At 37.0% G+C, this 24,127-nt stretch overlaps 1 protein-coding gene across 2 annotated transcripts in view; it reads left to right on the top strand.

Moving 5' to 3' along the window:
• Window positions 1-24,127, top strand: part of PEX5L (peroxisomal biogenesis factor 5 like) — a 278,603-nt gene that overhangs the window by 38,175 nt on the left and 216,301 nt on the right. The window lies entirely within an intron of this gene.

The raw sequence follows: 24,127 nt of genomic DNA, 5'->3' as shown, positions 1-24,127 counted from the left end.
AAGCCCCCTCCAAAGGGTGTGCACATAGTTTTAGCTACAAGGACATGGTTTGAAGCCTTATTTTATAAACGATGACAACAAAATTCAATAAAAACTTAAAATGTCCATCACTAGTGATAAACTATGTAACATTGCTTACCCATTGAAAATGATGCTGTAGAAGTGTACATGTTTACAGGAAGGAAGCTCATAATATATTAAATCAAGAAAGCAAGGTATAAAATTATATATATATATATTTGACCCCTTATCATTTTTGTATCTATCAAAAACTCTGGAAAAAAATGAGCAAAATAAGAAATTATTGATCAGCTGGATTTCATTAAAATTAAAAACTGCTCTGCAAAAGACAGTGTCAAGAGAATTAGAAAAAGCCACAGGACTGGGAGAAAATATTTACAAAAGATACATCTGATAAAAGACTATTATCCAAAATATGCAAAGAACTCTTAAAACTCAATAATAAGAAAACAAACAATTTGATTTTTTTAAAAAATGGGCCAAAGACCTTAAGAGACATCTCACCAAAGAGATACACAGGTGGCAAATAAGCATATGAGAATATGCTCCACATCACACGTCACCAGGGAAATGCAAATAAAATCACAAGATACCACTACACACCTGTGAAACCCTGATAACACCAAATGCTGGTGAGGATGTGGAACAATAGGTAGCTCTCATACAGTGCTGTTGAGAAGGCAAAACCGTACAGCCACCTTGGAAGATAGTTTGGTGATTTACCAAACTAAACATGCTCTTACCATACGATCCTGCAACCACACTCCTTGGTATTATTCACCCAAAGGAGTTGCAAACTTACATTCATACAAAAACATTCACATGGATATTTATAGCAGCTTTCTTCATAATTGCTAAAACCTGGAAGCAACCAAGATGTCCTTCAGTAGGTGAATGGATAAATGGTGGTACATGCAGACAGTGGAATGTTACTCAGTGCTAAAAAGAAATGAGCTATCAAGCCAGGAAAAGACATGGAGGAACTTTAAATGCATATTACTAAGTGAAAGAAGCCAATCTTAAAAGGTTACATACTGTATGATTCCAACTATATGACATCTAGAAAAGGCAAAACTATGGAGACAAAATGACCATTTGCTACACTTCCACTGCATCTCCTGGTTTACCTACTCCAGCTCTGGTATAAAATCATTATTTGATAAACACACAGTGGTTGATTTTTAGTCACTCAACTAAATCTTTAGCTTCATTTTTTTCTCCCATCTGTAATGTTGGGGGAACAGAGGTTAGACTAAATTTTCTTTAGATTTTCCTTTCAGCTATGGAAATTAAATGTTTGCTTCTACATTTTCGCCTTTGTACATGGCTTGAATAAACCTTTAACAATCTAATAATCAGGATACTTCTATGAGGCTGGGCAGAATAGATTATATCAAGTATCACTTCAGAGCATATCTGCTTTGTATATGTCTACTCTGTCTTCATTTTAATCACTAGACTACTTGCTCTCTGAGGGCACTATCTGGGTAGGATTCACTAACGTTCCTCACAAAGTCTCACACATAAGTAGGGCTCAGGAGGTGACATTATTCATATCTCCTTCTATTTTTTAAGAGCAAAACCAAATATCTAGTATACTAGTTTCATAAGTAAACACAATGGCAATTAAATACCGAGGAGACAGGATAGTCTAGATTTGATTTGTTGGTATCAAGCAAATGACTAAAGTAAATATACTTTGTTACATGCTTTGTATGATTTACTTTCTTGAATTAAAAAAAAAATACTGTGTGTTTTAGAGAGAAGGGTAAGAGAGAGAAAGAGGGAGGATAGTATGATCTTAGAAATGATTTAGGCAGCAGAAGAGCTGTGCCCATTTATACACAGACGGAAAGAACTGAGGGAGAGTGAGAGATGGAAGATGCAGGTGAGAGAATAATTGGTGAAGCAAAGTAGCAAAATCCGTGTGAGGGAGATGACATCTGAACCAGAGGTGAAGAGCTTCATCCTGTCAGGCAATGTTTTCTCCTAAAAAATAGGCAAGAAGGAAGAACCACAAGATGAAGACCCAGAGATGAACGGATGGAAAGTAAAGATATTGAGGTCTTAAACATCTCAGAAAGCAGCTCTGGTTAGGCCCCAGGCAAAGGGCTTAGTCTTTGTGGCAATGCTGGTAAGAAATTGCCGGCTGCTATGAGGACCCAGCTATTATACAACAGCATGTGTCTGTAGTGGATACAGTCACCTTGGCCTTGTGTCTTTGCTCCAACATTCTGATCTTCTCACATACCCGACCCAGGCCTGCAATGATGGTTACACTTGACCATATCCTATGGTGCAACACATAAGAGAACCCTCCAACTGCTCAGCCCCAGATTTAGAAATTTGTGTCAAAAAGGATTTCAGTATATCAGTTTGTACTTTATTGGACGGCTGTAATACAGGGAGCAGCTAAGTCTAAAGACTTATGCTAACAGGAGCCACATGCTCTTTTTTCCCGGTGCTTCACCTCCCTGCTGTAGACATTAATAAATCTGCCCTCTAGGGTCTTCCCTGGTGGTGCAGTGGTTAAGAATCCGCCTACCAATGCAGGGGACATGGGTTCGAGCCCTAGTCGGGGAAGATCCCACATGCTGCAAAGCAACTAAGCCCATGAGCCACAACTACTGAGGCTGCGCTCCAGAGCCCACGAGCCACAACTACTGAACCCGCATGCCACAACTACTGAAACCCACACGCCTAGAACCTGTGCTCTGCAACAAGAGAAGCCACCACAGTGAGAAGCCCGTGAAGCCCGCGCACCACAACGAAGAGTAACCCCCACTCGCCCCAACTAGAGAAAGTACGGACACAGCAACGAAGACCCAATACAGCCAAAAATAAACATAAATAAATTTTTTTTAAATAAAATAAATCTGCCTTCTGTAATTCAGCCAATTCCCTAATATTTAGAATAGACTCTTGGATTTCATGGGGTCTCTAGACTGTTACAGATTGCCCTAAATTTAATCATTTCTTACATTAGTCATAAATACAGTTGTTCTGATTGTGAACCACTGCTTACATGGGGACACTGACTTCACTCATGTCATTTTCAGCCTTTAGCTGCACATTGGAATCACCTGAGGGGTGTTTTTCAGTGATTACTTTTTTAAAATAATGCTGATGCTCAAGCCCACCCCAGACCAATTGTATCAAAATCTCTAAGAGTGGAACCTGGACATTTGTATAGAACAAACCCTGGCTCTTCCTTGGGAAAGCTCTCAATACTTAACCTCTCTTTTCCTCAGTTTCCTCATCTGTATATGAAAGTGATAAAGTTCTCATACAGTTATAGTGAGAACTAGGTGAATAAATACATGTAAAATGCTTAGAATATGCCTGGCCCATCATAAATACTCAGTGTTATCATTACCTCATAGGGTTATCATGAGAACAAAATAACTATGTGTTCAATAAGTATTAAACAGATGAATGAAAGAAGTTTGTAAACACTAATGTGCTATTCAAATGTAAAATGTTTGTAATATTTTATGTTGCATGTTGTAGTATACAGGTCTGAATATTACAGAAATTTAAGTTTATTTAAATTTTACATTGCTGTAATGCCAAGCACAACATATGTGCTTAATTATAGTTTTTAAACTGATTTGGTTGCATTTTCAAAGATCTTTACCACCAGAAGCAATTCTGTAATGACTATTGAAAATCTCGTGACAATAAAATGGAGTGGGAAATTTTGGGAAATCATTTTATCTAATGAGATTCTGGAAGACAAGGTACTGGCCTAATTCATTTCTGTGTCTCCTGAGTGTTGTGCAGTGACTGGGACATATTAGGAACCCGATAAATAGTAGGAAAGAATTGGGAGGTGAAGGTAGGAAGGGGTGTGCATCTCTTAGTCAAATTTAGGAACCCAAAGGAAAATGTTATGGGTTATGTTCTTAAGGACAAACATTATCTACTTTTTATTCATTTTGACTTTGAACAAGTAACTTAACCTTTCTGTGTGATTCAATTATTTCATCTTTAATATTAGCATATGAATTAGTACAACTGTTCTACTTGATTTAACAAATTTGAATGCTTTTTTACAAGTTTAAATTACTCAGTAAAATTGTGGAAATGATAACAGAGAACTGGAAGGGTGGGTTGGTTTGGATTAATTCAGTTGGTTTCATGGGTACAACGGTCATTTAACACGGGATGGGGGATGCCGATCCTTATCAATCAATTAACTTTTAATATTTACTGAGTGCTTGCTCGGTATCAGAAGCTGCAGTTGGTGCTGGTTGGACAAACAAGGCAAGTGCAGGCCATGGACCCTGGCTGCCTATAGTGGATAGAGCCGGGCAACTTAGTTCTGTTCCGTGGCCTCAGACTTATCCCTACCACTGGTTTCCTTGGAGGCCTGTGCAAAAAATGCCAGTGAATTCAGTCAATTCGAAGATCAGTGCCAGAAAAGCCACTCCAAGTCCATCCTCTATTCTTTGGAACATAATATGTAAAGTTGTCTTTTAAAGTTTTATCTTGAAATGGCATTTTACTGATTTTTCAGTAAAGAATCTTCCAAAATAGCCCAAAGAATATACATCTAAGTTTATTTCTATATAAACACCAACTTGCCAAACCCTGGCAATTCCATTCCTTTTGCTGATATCTTCTTTCAAGTTCATTACTTGTGATTAGGCTCTAACTACTTTTGTGTCTCCACTTTTCACTCCCTTCAATGAATTCTATACCTTGTTGCCTGACTAGTTTTCCTGCACAGGTATTTACACATACACTTAAAGTTGATAAGCACTGACATATCCTTTCTTGAGAAACATATTTTCACATCCAATTTCAGCTACCTCTATTTGTTGCATCAGAATGGAGACTTAAGTTTGTTGCATGCAGTCTTTTCTTATATTAAGAAATATTGAGTTTGACAGATATGAAGGAAGTGTACATAGCAGCTTGTGGAAGACCCTAAAGCCTCCTCAGTATTTGAATTAATGTTATATCAATATTTTATTAGGCTTAGCTTCTTTCTTTAATTAACAATGGTCCTCTTCTTAATCATTATAAAATTACTAATTAACTGGCTTCCCAGTAGTTTCAAAAGAAATCATAGAATCAACAATATTAAAGATCATCTAGTATAAACCCTTACTTTGAAAGTGGAAAAGCTGAGCTCAAAAGAGTTGAGATAACCAGCCCACTAAAAAAAAGGGATAAAAACAAGGCTAGGACCCAGATGTTAACACAAACCAAAGTCCTCCTCTACCTACTTTCCAAATCCACCATCTGTAGTCATTTTTTTTCCTGTATCCTTAATATTTTGCATCATCCCTGAAACACACTGTAAAAAATCCAGTTTGTGTTAAAAGTAGATTTAACAAAGAGATGAACTTCAAAAGGGTCAGCAGCGAAGGCTCACTGCTGGGGTTCTGCTCCACTTACCTGACAGAAGCATGAGTTCAGTTTAGTTGGCTTTTTGCAAGGGAGAGGTTTTGTCAGGCCAGAACTATTCCTGTTGTTTTGTTTTAGGTTCACAGGAAAGCAAACCGTCAAGGGGATGTTCTGATGTATCCATGAACTGCAGCTAAGCCATTCAGGGTCTTCTTAAAATAAAGCTCTGCTGGATTTTCTCAGTACAGCCTTCTAAAAGTTGACACAGCAAGAATTGCTTCTCGCCAGGTTCTATTTTTAAATCCCAGTCCAAAAAAATTTGTTAACTTCAAGACTGAGGTTCTGAACCACCTTTGGTGAGTCTTACCATCTTTCTAGAAAGACTGCTTAGTGGCTACACACTGTTAACCAGGAAGGAAGGAAAGAAGGGAGGGGGGGAGAGAAGGAGGGAGGGAGGAAGGGAGGAAGGAAGGGAGGGAAAAGATGAGGTGGGAGAGAGGAGGAAAAGGAAGGAAGAGAGGGAAGAAGGAAGGACGAGACGGAAGGAAGGAAAGATATCAGCTAATAATAGCTTTTATTTATTTGAGTATTATATGTGTCAAGCACTGTTCTAAGCACTTTACATATATTAGTTAAATTTTTTCCCACAACAACTCAAGGAGATAGGTTCTGTTATTATTCTCAGATGAGAAAACTTAGGCATAGAGGAGTTAAGTAACTTGCTCAAAGCCATACAGCTTGTACATGTATTGACCTATCTGGTCACCTCTAAATTTGAATGCAGAGTTGAGGTGTAGGTCAACAGCATATATAGAATGACCTCTGGCTTCCAGCCTGGAAAAGACTGCATTTCTGTTTTTGCTGTTCAGGCCTACAATTGTTCTGAAGCTATTTTATATGTTGTTCATCTATTTCTGTCTTATTGACTGAGCCCTTTCATATTTGACCTAAGATACGGGTGAAACCCAAGCTACTCTGGCCTTGTGTAGGGTTACACTGTTATGCTAGGTAGGAAAAATAATAATAACAGGACCTAATGTATACTAAGCACTATTCCACATAACTCGGCATATATTATTTTCTACAATCCTTATATATAGGCAGTGGAAATGGGCTGGGAGAAGTCAGGATCCTTGCTCAAATCCAAAAGGTATGGCCATACCCAGCCCTTGTTTCTACTGTACAAGAGCTGAAGTGCATAGCCTATGCGATGATAACCAAAAAGACTTTTTCCCATCCAAAGATGAAAAAAGAGCACAGAACATAAGGTTAGCAGACCTAAATTTGATTCTGTTCTAGCACTTTCCAGATGGACACAGCACTTTTTCTTCTTAGAATCCATTTCCTCATCTATTAATATAAATAAGGAATATAATACGTACCTTCATGGAATTGCCTAGAAAAAGTAAAGGATATAACCCGTGTAATAAGTATTTGTAAACTCTAAAGCTATAATCATTAAATATAATTCAGATATATACTAAGTAACACACAATGCAATTTATCGTAAGACTAATTTAATTTTTGACATGGTCTATTATGGAATTTTCCACCAGATTCTAAAAGGGATAAATTGACTTTGTTTATCATTATTAAAGAGAAGGAAAATAAAAACTAATTTTCCAAGGGCAAATTGTTCTACCACCTCAGAACAAGTTTACATTCTTTCTATTATATCAGTGGTTTTCAAACTTTTGTCTCAATGCCCTCTCTGTACTCTTAAAAAATATTAAAGACCTTTTGTTTATATGGATTATATCTATTGGCATTTACTGTATTAAAAAAGAAGACTATGAAAAATTTTAACTATGTACTTATTAAATTCATTGAAAAATAGCAATAAATCACTCATTGCTAACACCCATAACAGTTTTTTAACTCTATTTTTAAAAAATAGAAATTTTGGTGAGAGGCATGGCATTGTTTTACATTTTTGCAAATTTCATTAATATAAGGGCTTAATAGAGGAAAATTGAATTCTATCTGCTTCTGCAATTAATCTGTTGCAATTTGGGGGGTTGAAATATAAAAAGAAAAATTTGTCTTCATACAACTATACAGTTGGGAAAGGAAGGAGTATTTTAATAGCCATTTCAAATAATTATGAAGTCTTTGATGCTATATCAAAACTTGACATGTTATTTCACAAAGTTTAGTAGCAGTGTGGCATTTTCAGTGATATCAATAAACTTTGTGTACTTTTTATATTAAAATCCATTGTTTTTCCTTACACTTTGTATGGATCTTTAATTCATGCACAGTTTTGATAACATGCCATGTATCTGTCACTTGGAAAATGTTAATTCACTGAGTTATTCATATCTTTCAAATGTTGCCATACTTCATTATATAATATCAAAAATACTTCATTAATATCACTGAGCTCATCAGGAACATCTTTAACTATCTGGAAGTTATCAAGCTCACAGTGGCAGATACAAGTTTCCAAAATTCTAACTTTCATCGAAAGTTTGAATTTTGGCAACAAAAATTAGTTGTTCTCCTTGCAAGACTCTCTTCATTTATTTGGGGGGAAAAAATGTAAGATTTCCAAACCTAAGTAACCATAGTTTGTCTGTCAGTCATTTTTTTCAAGTAAAAATGCTGTTTCATTTATTTTAAAGTGGCCAGTTCAGTTCCCAACAAGTACAGTTTGGTGCCACCACCTTGATTCTTACTAAGGTGCTAACAGTTTTACCCACTGTTGCCTTTGCACCATTAATGCAAATGTCAACACAGCAAAAAAAGGTAAATAACATTTTTTTTTTCAAAATTAACACTGATACATTTTTTTAAATTTATTTATTTATTTTTGGCTGTGTTGGGTCTTTGTTTCTGTGCGAGGACTTTCTCTAGTTGTGGCAAGCGGGGGCCACTCTTCATCGCGGTGCGTGGGCCTCTCACTATCGCGGCCTCTCTTGCTGCGGAGCACAGGTTCCAGACGCGCAGGCTCAGTAGTTGTGGCTCACGGGCCTAGTTGCTCCGCAGCATGTGGGATCTTCCCAGACCAGGGCTCGAACCCGTGTCCCCTGCATTAGCAGGCAGATTCTCAACCACTGCACCACCAGGGAAGCCCCCAACATTTTAATACTATTATGAAAAATAGTTTTAACTTCACAGATCACCTGAAAGAATCTCAGAAACCACCAGCGTTCTGTGGACAACACTCATGAACTAGCATTGCTTCTTAAGTGTTGAAGGCATGCTTCATTCTGATGATTTTCTGGATTTCTTAAACTTTCTTAACAAAAACTCTTAATGTAAGGTGGATTTGGATGTGTAAGATAGATATGAATGTGTGTTAGCATGAAGATATTCACAATATATTGTTGAGTAAAAAACATAGTTTAGTATTTATACTATTGGGCTGGCCAAAAGGTTCATTCAGTTTTCTCCATAAGATGGCTCTAGTAGCACTTAGTTGTCTTTAACTTCATTAGAAACAATGTTGTTAGATTGTATGTGACAGCTGTCATATCAGCGTGCATTTAAAAAAGACTTCTCGGGCTTCCCTGGTGGTGCAGTGGTTGAGAATCTGCCTGCTAATGCAGGGGACACGGGTTCGAGCCCTGGTCTGGGAAGATCCCACATGCTGTGGAGCAACTAGACCCGTGAGCCACAACTACTGAGCCTGCGCGTCTGGAGCCTGTGCTCCACAACAAGAGAGGCCACGATAGTGAGAGGCCCGCGCACTGTGATGAAGAGTGGCCCCCGCTTGCTGCAACTAGAGAAAGCCCTAGCACAGAAACGAAGACCCAACATAGCAATCAATCAATAAATCTTTAAAAAAAAAAAAAGAAAAACCCCCAGAGTTGTGGGTTTATTTAAAAATAAATAAATAAATAAATAAAAATAAAAAAGACTTCTCAAAATTGGCGAATTTTTGTGTAGCCATTTTAATATTGAAGATGGAAGAAAAAACCCAACATTTTTGGCATATTATGCTTTATTATTTCAAGAAAGGTAAAAACACAACTGAAACAAGAAAAGATTTGTGCAGCGTATGGAAAAGGTGCTGTGACTGATCGAACGTGTCAAAAGTGGTTTGCGAAGTTTCGTGCTGGAGATTTCTTGCTAGACGATGCTTCACAGTTGGGTAGACCAGTTGAAGTTGATAACAATCATAATTAAAATATTGGGAAATGTTATACCATGTGGGAGATAAGCGACATACTCAAAATATCCAAATCAAGCATTGAAAATCATTTGCACCAGTTTGGTTCTGTTCATCACGTTGATGTTTGGGTTCCACTTAAGGTAAGCGAAAAAAACCTTCTTGACCATATTTCCACATGCGATTCTCTACTTAAACGTAAAGAAAACGGTCCATTTTTAAAACAAATTGTGACGGGTGATGAAAAGTGGATACCGTACAATAATGTGGAACAGAAGAGGTCGTGGGGCAAGTGAAATGAACCACCACCAACCACACCAAAGGCCAGTCTTCATCCAAAGAAGGTGATGTTGTGTATATGGTGGGATTGGAAGGGAGTCCTCTATTATGAGTTCCTTCCAGAAAATGAAACAATTAATTCCAACAAGTACTGCTCCCAATTAGACCAACTGAAAGCAGCACTTGACAAAAAGCATACGGAATTTGTCAACAGAAAACACATAATCGTCCATCAGGATAACGCAAGACTGCATGTTTTTTGATGACCAGGCAAAAACTGTTACAGCTTGGCTGGGAAGTCCTGATTCATCTACCATATTCACCAGACACTGAACCTTCAGATTTCCATTTATTTCGGTCTTTACAAAATTCTCTTAATGGAAAAAATTTCAATTCCCTGGAAGACTGTACAAAGCACCTGGAACAGTCCTTTGCTCAAAAAGATAAAAAGTTTTGGAAAAAAAACAAATAACACACAAGGGAATCCCCATAAGGTTAACATCTGATCTATCAGCAGAAACTCTGCAAGCCAGAAGGGAGTGGCAGGATATACTTAAAGTGATGAAGGAGAAAAACCTACAACCAAAATTACTCTACCCAGCAAGGATCTCATTCAGATTCGATGGAGAAATTAAAACCTTTACAGACAAGCAAAAGCTGAGAGAGTTCAGCACCACCAAACCAGCTTTACAACAAATGCTAAAGGAAATTCTCTAGGCAAGAAACACAAGAGAAGGAAAACACCTACAATAACAAACCCAATACATTTAAGAAAATGGGAATAGGAACATACATATCAATAATTACCTTGAATGTAAATGGATTAAATGCTCCCACCAAAAGACACAGGCTGGCTGAATGGATACAAAAACAAGACCCATATATATGCTGTCTACAAGAGACCCACTTCAGACCTAGGGACACATACAGACTGAAAGTGAGGGGATGGAAAAAGATATTCCATGCAAATGGAAATCAAAAGAAAGCTGGAGTAGCAATTCTCATATCAGACAAAATAGACTTTAAAATAAAGATTATTACAAGAGACAAAGAAGGACACTATATAATGATCGAGGGATCGATCCAAGAGGAAGGTATAACAATTGTAAATATTTATGCACCCAACATAGGAGCACCTCAATACATAAGGCAAATACTAACAGCCATAAAAGGGGAAATTGACAGCAACACAATCATAGTAGGGGACTTTAACACCCCACTTTCACCAATGGACAGATCATCCAAAATGAAAATAAATAAGGAAACACAAGCTTTAAATGATACATTAAACAAGATGGACTTAATTGATATTTATAGGACATTCCACCCAAAAACAACAGAATACACATTTTTCTCAAGTGCTCATGGAACATTCTCCAGGATAGATCATATCTTGGGTCACAAATCAAGCCTTGGTAAATTTAAGAAAATTGAAATCGTATCAAGTATCTTTTCCGACCACAACGCTATGAGACTAGATATCAATTACAGGAAAAGATCTGTAAAAAATAGAAACACATGGAGGCTACACAATACATTACTTAATAACGAAGTGATTACGGAAGAAATCAAAGGGGAAATCAAAAAATACCTAGAAACAAATGACAATGGAGACACGACGACCCAAAACCTATGGGACGCAGCAAAAGCAGTGCTAAGAGGGAAGTTTATAGCAATACAAGCCTACCTCAAGAAACAGGAAACATCTCGAATAAACAACCTAACCTTGCACCTAAAGCAATTAGAGAAAGAAGAACAAAAAATCCCCAAAGCCAGCAGAAGGAAAGAAATTATAAAGATCAGGTCAGAAATAAATGAAAAAGAAATGAAGGAAACAATAGCAAAAATCAATGAAACTAAAAGCTGGTTCTTTGAGAAGATAAACAAAATTGATAAACCATTAGCCAGACTCATCAAGAGAAAAAGGGAGAAGACTCAGATCAATAGAATTCGAAATGAAAAAGGAGAAGTAACCACTGACACTGCAGAAATACAAAAGATCATGAGAGATTACTACAAGCAACTCTATGCCAATAAAATGGACAACCTGGAAGAAATGGACAGATTCGTAGAAATGCACAAACTGCCGAGACTGAACCAGGAAGAAATAGAAAGTATGAACAGACCAATCACAAGCACTGAAATTGAAACTGTGATTAAAAACCTTCCAACAAACAAAAGCCCAGGACCAGATGGCTTCACAGGTGAATTCTATCAAACATTTAGAGAAGAGCTAACACCTATCCTTCTCAAACTCTTCCAAAATATTGCAGAGGGAGGAACACTCCCAAACTCATTCTACGAGGCCACCATCACCCTGATACCAAAACCAGACAAAGATGTCACAAAGAAAGAAAACTACAGGCCAATATCACTGATGAACATAGATGCAAAAATCCTCAACAAAATACTAGCAAACAGAATCCAACAGCACATTAAAAGGATCATACACCATGATCAAGTGGGGTTTATCCCAGGAATGCAAGGATTCTTCAATATACGCAAATCAATCAATGTGATACACCATATTAACAAATTGAAGGAGAAAAACCATATGATCATCTCAATAGATGCAGAGAAAGCTTTTGACAAAATTCAACACCCATTTATGATAAAAGCCCTGCAGAAAGTAGGCATAGAGGGAACTTTCCTCAACATAATAAAGGCCATATATGACAAACCCACAGCCAACATTGTCCTCAATGGTGAAAAACTGAAACCATTTCCACTAAGCTCAGGAACAAGACAAGGATGCCCACTCTCACCACTACTATTCAACATAGTTTTGGAAGTGTTAGCCACAGCAATCAGAGAAGACAAAGAAATAAAAGGAATCCAAATCGGAAAAGAAGAAGTAAAGCTGTCACTATTTGCAGATGACATGATACTATACATAGAGAATCCTAAAGATGCTACCAGAAAACTCCTAGAGCTAATCAATGAATTTGGTAAAGTAGCAGGATACAAAATTAATGCACAGAAATCTCTTGCATTTCTATACACTAATGACGAAAAATCTGAAAGTGAAATTAAGAAAACACTCCCATTTACCATTGCAACAAAAAGAATAAAATATCTAGGAATAAACCTACCTAAGGAGACAAAAGACCTGTATGCAGAAAATTATAAGACACTGATGAAAGAAATTAAAGATGATACAAATAGATGGAGAGATATACCATGTTCCTGGATTGGAAGAATCAACATTGTGAAAATGACTCTACTACCCAAAGCAATCTACAGATTCAATGCAATCCCTATCAAACTACCACTGGCATTTTTCACAGAACTAGAACAAAAATTTTCACAATTTGTATGGAAACACAAAAGACCCCGAATAGCCAAAGCAATCTTGAGAACGAAAAATGGAGCTGGGGGAATCAGGCTCCCTGACTTCAGACTATATTACAAAGCTTCAGTAATCAAGACAGTTTGGTACTGGCACAAAAACAGAAATATAGATCAATGGAACAGGATAGAAAGCCCAGAGATAAACCCACACACATATGGTCAACTTATCTTTGATAAAGGAGGCAAGCATATACAGTGGAGAAAAGACAGCCTCTTCAATAAGTGGTGCTGGGAAAATTGGACAGGAACATGTAAAAGTATGAAATTAGAACACTCCCTGACACCATGCACAAAAATAAACTCAAAATGGATTAAAGACCTAAGTGTAAGGGCAGACACTATCAAACTCTTAGAGGAAAACATAGGCAGAACACTCTATGACATACATCACAGCAAGATTCTTTTTGACCCAGCTCCCAGAGAAATGGAAATAAGAACACAAATAAACAAATGGGACCTAATGAAACTGAAAAGCTTTTGCACAGCAAAGGAAACCATAAACAAGACCAAAAGACAACCCTCAGAATGGGAGAAAATATTTGCAAATGAAGCAACTGACAAAGGATTAATCTCCAAGATTTACAAGCAGCTCATGCAGCTCAATAACAAAAAAACGAACAACCCAATCCAAAAATGGGCAGAAGATCTAAATAGACATTTCTCCAAAGAAGATATACAGATGGCCTACAGACACATGAAAGAATGCTCAACATCATTAATCATTAGAGAAATGCAAATCAAAACTACAATGAGATATCATCTCACACCGGTCAGAATGGCCATCATCAAAAAATCTAGAAACAATAAATGCTGGAGAGAGTGTGGAGGAAAGGGAACACTCTTGCACTGTTGGTGGGAATGTAAATTGATACAGCCACTATGGAGAACAGTATGGAGGTTCCTTAAAAAACTACAAATAGAACTACCATACGACCCAGCAATCCCACTACTGGGCATATACCCTGAGAAAACCATAGGTCAAAAAGAGTCATGTACCAAAATGTTCATTGCAGCTCTATTTACAATAGCCAGGACATGGAAGCAACCTAAATGTCCATCGACAGATGAATGGATAAAGAAGATGTGGCACATATATACAATGGAATATTACTCCGCCATAAAAAGAAATGAAATGGAGGTATTTGTAATGAGGTGGATGGAGTTAGAGTCTGTCATACAGAGTGAAGTAAGTCAGAAAGAGAAAAACAAATACAGTATGCTAACACATATATATGGAATCTAAGGGAAAAAAAGAAAAAAAAGGCCATGAAGAACCTAGTGGCAAGACGGGAAGAAAGACACAGACCTACTAGAGAATGGACTTGAGGATATGGGGAGGGGGTGGGGTGAGATGTGACAGGGTAAGAGAGTGGCATGGACATATATACACTACCAAATGTAAAATAGATAACTAGTGGGAAGCAGCCGCATAGCACAGGGAGATCAGCTCGGTGCTTTGTGACCACCTAGAGGGGTGGGATGGGGAGGGTGGGAGGGAGGGAGATGCAAGAGGGAAGAGAAATGGGAACATATTGTATATGTATAACTGATTCACTTTGTTATAAAGCAGAAGCTAACACACTATTGTAAGGCAATTATACTTCAATAAAGATGTTTAAAAAAAAAAAAAAGTTTTGGAAAGATGGAATTATGAAGTTGCCTGAAAAATGGTAGAACGTAGTGGAACAAAACGGTGAATGCATTGTTCAATAAAGTTCTCGGTGAAAATGAAAAATGTGTCTTTTATTTTTACTTAAAAACCGAAGGCACTTTTTGGCCAACCCAATACATCCACTTTTACGTCATAAAAATACATTTGTGTATATATACATATATATGAACATATATATTTATAAACATATATATGTGTATGTCTGTGTATAAATATTGGGGATGACAACAAGAGAGAATAAGAGGGGTTAGGAGTAATAGGAGTTGTTAATCTTTTCCTTTTTGCTATAAAGCAAAAGGATTTCATTAAATGTTTACTGAGCATCATTAATGTGATAAGCGCAGTTCTGCACTTTAAAATTTTTTTTTAGTGTTTCTTATAAGGAGAAGCTTCTGTTTTTATAATCTTAAAAAGCTTTGTCCATGTGGGGCACAGTCCTATATCCATGGCAATTCAGCTGTTCCTTTTACTGGAGCCTCACTTCATCTCTAAAACCCTCACACTCGCCTACCCAGGACGATTTTGCAAGAGTGCAGAGTTTTTAAAAGACTCTTTATTGAAGTCTACATCTACTTCCAAAGATGTATTTAAATTAATTGAGCTGCAGCCAGCCTCTGTCTCTCAGTACTGTGTTATCAATATAGTATCCACTTCAGGTATTAATAGGTGATTGCAAGAAAAGTCTTCAAAGAGACCCTACAGGGCTCTCAAGTTGATACAAGCTTCGTGCTCTTTATCACTAAAATTTCTCTGATCTGTATTGTTCAAGGAGTCTTTCTCATTGTCTCTTTATAATTTTGTGACGACCTCCATAATACAAGCATCTAAGATTTGGGTTTGATTCCTGAAGAGGAAAAAAAGGAAAAATGCAAAGGTTAGAACTGATGGAAGAAGATCTATATTCACTGTGGTCTGTGGGATGCTGTGGTCTTGTAGAAAGAAGTCTGTTCTGTAGCTCTGAGGTTTGCTTACATGTAGCTGAATATCCTTCAGTAGTTTGCATGTAACGTAATTATTTTTAAATATAAATAACAAAGGAGTGTCTCATTAAGTTGCGAGAATCCCCAAAGAAACTTTGAGGAAGAAGATAAATATTGTGATTGAATCTACCTTACTCTACCTCACCTTACTCCAGCTTTCCCCCATTATAAAGTTTTATCCTCTGACAAGTTAAAAACAAGTGAAATGCAATGGAAGCAATGAGTAAATACATTCCTTTTCAATATTTTATACTCCCTGGGCAGTTCACTTCTTAGATTTGCATAAAGAATTCCTCCTGTTGCTGATGTCCAAAATCACAATAAATCCTTTTAGTTGTTCTGCAGTACTGAAAAATTTTGCATTGTATTTTTTTTAAACAGACTCCTTTTGTTTTTGTCAAATAGCAAGAAACAACAAGAAAAGTTTAGATATTGCTTTAGAACTTTACAGAGTGCAAAAATATCCTTCATTAAATGCAAAATGTTTTTCTGTATTAGTCAAAATATATTCTCTCTTTCTCTCTAGCTATCAATCTCTGTCTCTATCTCTCAAGTTTTTTGTTTCATCGTACTTTTCCTAAAATAATTTTACATGTTGCCAAAATAAGTGAGTGCCTAGAATGTGTTGTTTGTAGGCCCATTCACTGCTAATTTAATCCCTGACTACAGAAAATACAGATGCTTTTATCACTTATAGTTGCCAGTATGGAAAAAGTAATCTATGGTACACAAAGTGATGAATTAAGCATGTCAGAATTAGTGTGTGGTCAGCTCTCAACCAACAACACACCAATTGTAAAAGGCTCCATGGCTGACACACACTGACCACTTTAGTGGCCCTCAGCTGCTTTCCTTGCTCCACTCTTCTTTCCTCCAATCCATTTCCCACACTTAAGCCAGAGTAGGCCTCCTAAAGCACAGATGTGATAATGTCACTCTCCTGCTTAAAACCCTGCATGGCTCCACATTGCCTTTAACATAAAGATGTGATTTTCAAGACCCCACCTTCCTCTGCAGCCTCATCTGAGATCACCCTCCCAAAACCCAACTCTGCTTCAGCCACACCGTCCTCCTTTCTGATGTTAGAAGACCCTGCCACCTCCTAACTTTGGTCTTCCCTCTGCATGCCCTCTCTTCCACCTGGATGGCTTGTCCTCATCATTCAAATCCCAGTGTCTCTTCCAGGCATCCTCTGATCTTTACACAAAGTGAAGTCCCATGGTCTCCTTCACATCTCCAGACTCCTCTGTCATAGGTTCCTCACAAGTTTAACTGCTTGCTTAATTCCCTCCTTTCCCCAGTAGACATCGAGCTTTCCGAGACCAGGGGACCACACCTCCCTTGTGGGCTCTAGAGCCCCAGATCTCAGCACATTCATAGTAGATGATCAAAAGTACTTAGAGGATGAGTGAATAACACAGCCCCTGACCTCAGGAAGCTCAAAATATAGTGGTTAAGTAGACCAAAAATATGGCAAAAACTATTCCATTATCACCTTAGACATGACACCCAAGTCTCTTTTATGGAAAAAAATTGATATTTTGAATCTATAGAATGTATTAAAAATAAAATTTTACTAATATACTTTTATTGTGAAGTACAATATATATAAAATGTTTAAAGTAGTATGAGAATAAAATGAATATACTCCATACTTATGCCAAGGAAAAATAAATGACCATATTTGAGAAGCTCCCTCTATCCCTTATCTCATCACCAAATAAGGGAGGTTTCATAGTTGTTTATTTTTTGAAAACCATTTCTTCCTTATTAGCTGATTAAGTCATATGGAATTTCCTGTAAAAATCAACAAAGTGCAAAAAATGCCATATGTATTTGTATGCATTTGTGCTTATTTTTTCCAGTAATGGATGTCATATTTTCTGAAAATTTCAGGAGTGATCCACTACCTATTACTCTTTTTGTGATTACTATCACATAACTGTATTGACTGAATCTAGCATGCCTAGTGCTAAAAGGTTGATCATGCATCAACATGAAGCAACCCCTGTTCTAAATTAATACAATTTTGTCTAAACAAACTCATAAAGTATTTGAACGTCTGACATTGTCACACACTCTACCTTGCATCTTCCCAAGTTAAAAAAAAAATTGCCTCGTAACTCAAATATACAGTTTCTAGCCATCAGACGCCTTTTTACTTGAGCCAAGGATTCAGAGGATACTTGATCTCAGGTGGTCGGTGACAATACTTTATATAAATAAAACTATTTAAACTTTGCCTTTCATTATATGCCACTTTATTTTTCCCCTCATTAGCAGTAATACGTTCTTTTATTTATTTATTTATTTATTTATTTATTTATTTATTTATTTATTTATGGCTGTGTTGGGTCTTCGTTTCTGTGCGAGGGCTTTCTCTAGCTGCGGCAAGTGGGGACCACTCTTCATCGCGGTGCGCGGGCCCCTCACTATCGTGGCCTCTCCCGTTGTGGAGCACAGGCTCCAGACGCGCAGGCTCAGCAATTGTGGCTCACGGGCTTAGTTGCTCCGCGGCATGTGGGATCCTCCCAGACCAGGGCTCGAACCCGTGTCCCCTGCATCGGCAGGCAGACTCTCAACCACTGCGCCACCAGGGAAGCCCTTAGTAATACTTTCTATATCAAGCAAGGTGTTAGTTGACCTTTGTCAAAAAGTTGTGTGTGAAGGGCTACATGTCCCCTGGACTCTGCTGTTTTAATCTTTTAACTGATTGTCACATGTCCAGTGGATAAATGAGCTGTCGATGGCCCAGATCTTTCTTGCGCCTATACATCCTATGGCTTAGAAGAGCTCCCTGAACAAGTAATTGCCCAGAAGCCTTTATCCATGACAAAGATGAATGGCAACCCAGACCTGCCTACCTTCTGGGGATTTCCATGTCTTATCTATAATGTTGTCATCAATGAATTTATAAGCCATTGCAGAAAAGGGATGAACAAAAGAAGCCATCAGGAGACTGATGGAGAAATGACAAGAACTGTAGTGTTGAGTTAGGATTCCTGAGGTTATCAAGGCCACGGGGGAGAGCCCAGAGGTAAGAGTATTGGGCTATACCTCCAGGGAATATCACTCTCAGGAAGAAGAAAGATATATTCTAAGCTGTTGTGGCTGTGTGTAGATCCATATGAAAAAAAAAAAAAATCCTCAAGTTATTTTAGCCATAATTTTTAAAAAGCTGGTTGCAAGTCAATGAGTCACATAGATGTAGCTTAATGGTAAACAACTTTAACTTTCTGCATAGATTTTCTGGCTGAAGCACAAACTTTGGGTTGACTCTTGTCAGAAACAAAATTTCATAGACAAATTTTTCTCAAGCACTGTCATCAGTGTCATCTGTGCATCACAGAGGCGTAATATACCTGGCAAACAGAATGCTTATAGAGGCAGCAAGTTTTTTCTTTCCTTTTTATTAAAGTTAAAAGATTGCTGTTTTCTCTCACAAAGACATGAAATCATCATGTCCAGATCAGTGGTTATAAAGGAGTCATTAGCAGGTGTGCGATGCCAGGTGCACCAACCAGGTGCACCAGTGAGAGGGAAAAGGAGCCACTGGAGAAGCCAGTGATAAGCACTGTTTTTGATTTTGGCGTAACACGCTTCTAGCCCCCATCTGGTAGGGCCAACGCATATAACAACAAGAAATCATGTCAATAAGGATCAGAAGCAGAGCATCAAGTAACAGTTTGAGTTTTAAAGAGATTATTCCTTATTTTTCTCAAGCTACAAAAATATAGAATACATAGTTTGCCTTTTTATTAGTTTTTTGGGGGGAAAGGAGACTTTTTATGTGACAGTAGTGTTTATTTACCATTTGAGGATCCAAAATAATGGCAGTTCTCTCAGGCCCCTTACCTGTCTTACACCAACAAGCACTCCAGCCCTGCTCTTTGAGTGATGACAGGTAAAACTGCCAAATGGGAGTGCTTTTAGTTTCACCTTGCCTTGGAAATAGCACCAATACCACATAATGCCAAGAAATCTACTAGATTGAAATATATATCATTTTTCAATCGTCTTCAGCAGGCAGGAAACAATTTTTATATATCAGTCATTACATGATATACCACTGCATTTACAGCTTCAAGAGCCTAGTCTAGAGGAGAAGAGAAAATGATTTTTGTAGAGACAAGAACCCTTCAGATGAAAGAACTGGACTCAGAATTTTCCTGTTAAGTAGGACATCATTTTTTGTTTGTTTTTTTCTTTGAAAGTGGTTTTGTTTGGTTTTGGAAGTGAGGGAGGGTTAAGAAGAGTGTATTTATTGTCCTCAAAGTAATGTGGAACATTGCTGAAGCTGACATAACTGAAATTTCAAGTTTAATTTTTGTTTTCTGCCTACTTAATCTCAATAAACCACCCAAGTACTGTACTATTCCTTAGAACATATGTAACCCCTCTGAGTAGCCATTAGCCATCTTAGCCCTGCCTGAGTCTTGCTACTTTTGTTGGATGTACCAGAGGTAAATACCGCATAGCCCAGAGTAAAGTGAAGTTATTTGCAGGAAACACTGATGATCAAAGAATATGAAATTAAGGACGATGATTAATGTCAACTGGAACTGCCTATCACACCCTGTATTCATCTCAGAAAATTGAGTTTGATCACTTGCTTTTGACTGAGAGCTATAAATATCCCAGCCCTTTGATCAGAAATTCTCTTCCCTAATCTTAGTGATAGGACCTATCACTAGCACTAGAAATGCAGTTCACTGATTTGCTTTTCAAATGAAAGTAATGATTTGCTGTAGGGTAACAAATCCTAAACTTTTAGTGCTCTTATTTTGGAAGCTTACTAAACCAATGGTTTTGCTTTTTGCGTTTTAAAATTAAATTAAATTAAATAAACCTTGGAGGAAACAATCTGTAAAAATGTGATAGTATGTACTATAAGTACTATACTTTAAAAATAGTATATACTATATGTACTATACTTTCCCAATTAGACTTAGCCTTAAAATCAGCAGATAGATGGACAGATATGCAAAAAGCAAGTATAGTAAAATGTTAGTGGTAGAATCTAGGTAGTAAGTTTATAGATGCTCACTGTAAAATTCTTTTAACTTTGCTGTATGTTTGATTTCTTATGATAAAATATTGGAAAAGATATGTAAGAAGGTGCATACCTAATACTGAACTTGTGTTCTTGAGAAAATGTCATCGTACAATGACATAAGATTGAGCAACCTTAATGGATATTTATGTCGGAGAATTCTCATCTTTGAAAAACCTGGAAAATAGAAAATATTCTAAGAAGCTTTAAAACTGTCCAGGTTATTTTCTTATAGACCAAGAGCCACTCTAAAGATAGGAAAGGCAGCATTAAGGAGGGTCTGCAAGGCTATAGTGAAAATTATAATGTACATCACTGCCATTTTATTGTTCAACTAATAAGTAACTGGAATATCTGTTTTCCCAATTACACTTAGCCTTAAAATCAAAAAATTACTAAAAAAAAAAAAATTACTAAATATCTGGTCATATGCATATGACTTAAAACATGGTTTAAAATGCATCAACATATTTGTTGTGCTTACATTTCTTTTTTCACCCAGCAATATACCTTTAGGACAGAATTTGATTACCATATGTTATGTTTCCTCAAGCCTGGCCCGAAACTAAAAAATTACACCCTGTGGCTATTTTGTTTTTCCATAACATCACAGTTGGTGGGGGGGAGAACACAACTGTGAATGTCTTTAAAAAAGAAAAAAATAGTTCTTGAAAAATGCCAAGTGTAATAAGCACCTCTGCAAATAATTCTCTGTAATGAATTTCCCCTTCAGAAGGTTGATTTCCTCCATCTATAAGAAAAATAAAAGATCTGCAAATTGTCCTTTTAATTGGTAAGCTGATTACTTTCTATTTAAAAGGTCTGTCCAGGCTTATGTCCTAAATGGAGAAACTCTCAAGCTTTTATTCCAAGTCTTTGGGGAGAAACTCCTCCCTCTTTTTCTGTTTTCTCCTTTCATTGTTTCTTTGGCTCCCACAACAGTGGTGTTGGTAGATGTGCTGACACTGCGGATCTTTTAAAAAAAGAAGGGACATGGGACCAAAATGATATCAAAAACTGAAAGCTAATATTATAAGGGAGAGTGAAGAGGAAAGGGACTTATTAAATACAATAAACAAAACATCCACTTCACCATCCTACCACACTGGCCACAAGGGACAGAAGCAATAACTGTACCATGAAACTTACATTTAAAGAAAAAAAAACAAAAAAAAAACTAGTATTTATCCCTCCAGAAACATATTAAAGGAAGGGTAAAGCCCTGACCCAGTCGCTTTTCTGCAAAGTAGACTTAAAATGAGTCTTTTCTATGGCAATTGTATGGATCTCTCAAGCAATCATATTTTGTTTTCTTTCTTATTATGATTATAAAAGAAATTCATTCTTATTCCAAAAAGAACTGCCAAGTATAAAGAGAACACACAAATCATGCATAAATCCATCGCCCAGAGAAAAGGATTTTTAATATTTGGAATATATCCTTCTAGATTTTTCTTATGTAAATATATACCACAAAATTGTAAATGTTAAAAGAGAAACATGCAGTTTTTCTCCAAAAGCACTTTGTTCTTACTTTCTTGCTTCATGAATTATTCCCGTTCACCCTCTGGTATCTACATTTTCACTTTTATTACTGCTCCTTCTTGAACCATAAACATAATACCTTTACACAAGGAAAGGGGGGAAAACTATAACTTTCCCAGTATTCTCACCCTGTATTTTTTGTCTTTTCACTAGCATTCTTGCTCCTCTTTCTCTCTCTCTCTTTTTTTTAAGCTGTGGCCTAAGAACATTTAAGATGAGATCTACCACCTTAACAAATTTCCCCTCTTTCCCTTTTTATTCAAGTTTTCTAAGGGAAAATAAGTCCTCTCTCACCCTTACCACCAATATATTCATTAATTTACTCTAATCTTGATTCCACCTTCACTAATTCTTCTGTTCCTAACATCCTTGATGACTTCCAAAATGCCAAATACAGTGAAAGTGTGCAGTTCTCCTTATTTAACCTTTCATCAGCATTTGACACCGTCTACGACTTGTTTTCCTTGGACTGCATTCTGGTTCTCCTCCTATACCTATGGCCACTCCTATTCTGCCTCCTTCACTGGGTTCTTTGGCCCATTCTTTAAATGTAATGATTCTCCACGACTCCAGCCTTAGTCCTCTTCTCTTCTGACTCTACATTTTCTTTTTTAATGAGTTCGACCACTCCTACAATTTTAATTATCCCCATCAATCCATATGTCTTGCCCTATCTCTCTTCTAAAAATATAGATCCATATAACCAAGCGGCCAACTGGGTCTTTCCACTTGGATGAACTTTCCACAGACACCTCAAACTCAGCAAGTGTCTTCTTAGCACAGTGTCTCCTTTCCCAGTCCTCCCCCCTCTCGCTGATATCCTATTCACCTGGTGGCAACACCATGTAACAGCTGTACCGGTGTAAATAACAACAAAGACATTTCTGAAAATACATGATACAGACCTGACCACTGAAAGAAGTAATATTTGCATTTATTTTGACATCTATAGTCAGTCCTAAGTTGTATTTGGGACTAATTCATACAATTAGTTCTAAAAAGGGCTGCTAGAGAATTTGATAATTAGGAGTCCATTGGTGACCATCAAGAATGCAACTATAGTAAATTGCAACCTGATTGTGATTGGTTTAGAAGTGAAGAGAAAGGAAGGAACTATGGCTAGTGAGCACGGACCACTCTTTCAAGCTTGATGGTAAAGAGACAAGAGAGATTAAATGAATGTCATTAGGGGAAAGCAGATGTGAGGAAGTCATCTTTTAGAACAGGGAAAACTGAGCAATTTTGCAGGCTGCAGGAAGGAAGGTGGTCGTGAAGAAGGGATTGAAGGTAGGAAAAATAAGAAGATAGGAACTGAATACTGACAACCACGAAGGGAGTAGGAAGGTCTTTGCTTCTTTTGTGTATATTATTATTCTTCATTAACATTTGCTTAAATAAATTCAGGTCTACTATTTATCACATTGCAGTATTGAATAAGTAATAGTAATAATATTTTTTGTAATTTTGTATACAAACCTTTATATTTATTTTGACATCTATAGTTAGGCAAAAATTGTCATTGAGGCTAATTTGTACAATTAATTAAATCATGTGTTCCTTTTCCCTTTCAAAACTTCCCTTATATATTCCATTCCTAATGAGTATGATGAATCCTTTTAATTCAACCCATATACAATTAGTAGCTTTCAGTGAAAACTCTTACTTTTTCATAAACTCTTATTCTAAAATGAACATTGGGTACTTCATTTGTCAGGTCTCTATCCCATCAAATTTTATTATTGTTTTGTTACTTACTT

This window comes from Balaenoptera acutorostrata, chromosome 4 (assembly GCF_949987535.1).
Source record: "Balaenoptera acutorostrata chromosome 4, mBalAcu1.1, whole genome shotgun sequence".
Taxonomy (NCBI): domain Eukaryota; kingdom Metazoa; phylum Chordata; class Mammalia; order Artiodactyla; family Balaenopteridae; genus Balaenoptera; species Balaenoptera acutorostrata.
Note: the sequence above shows the minus strand (reverse complement) of the source record. Positions and strands in the feature narration are given on the sequence as shown.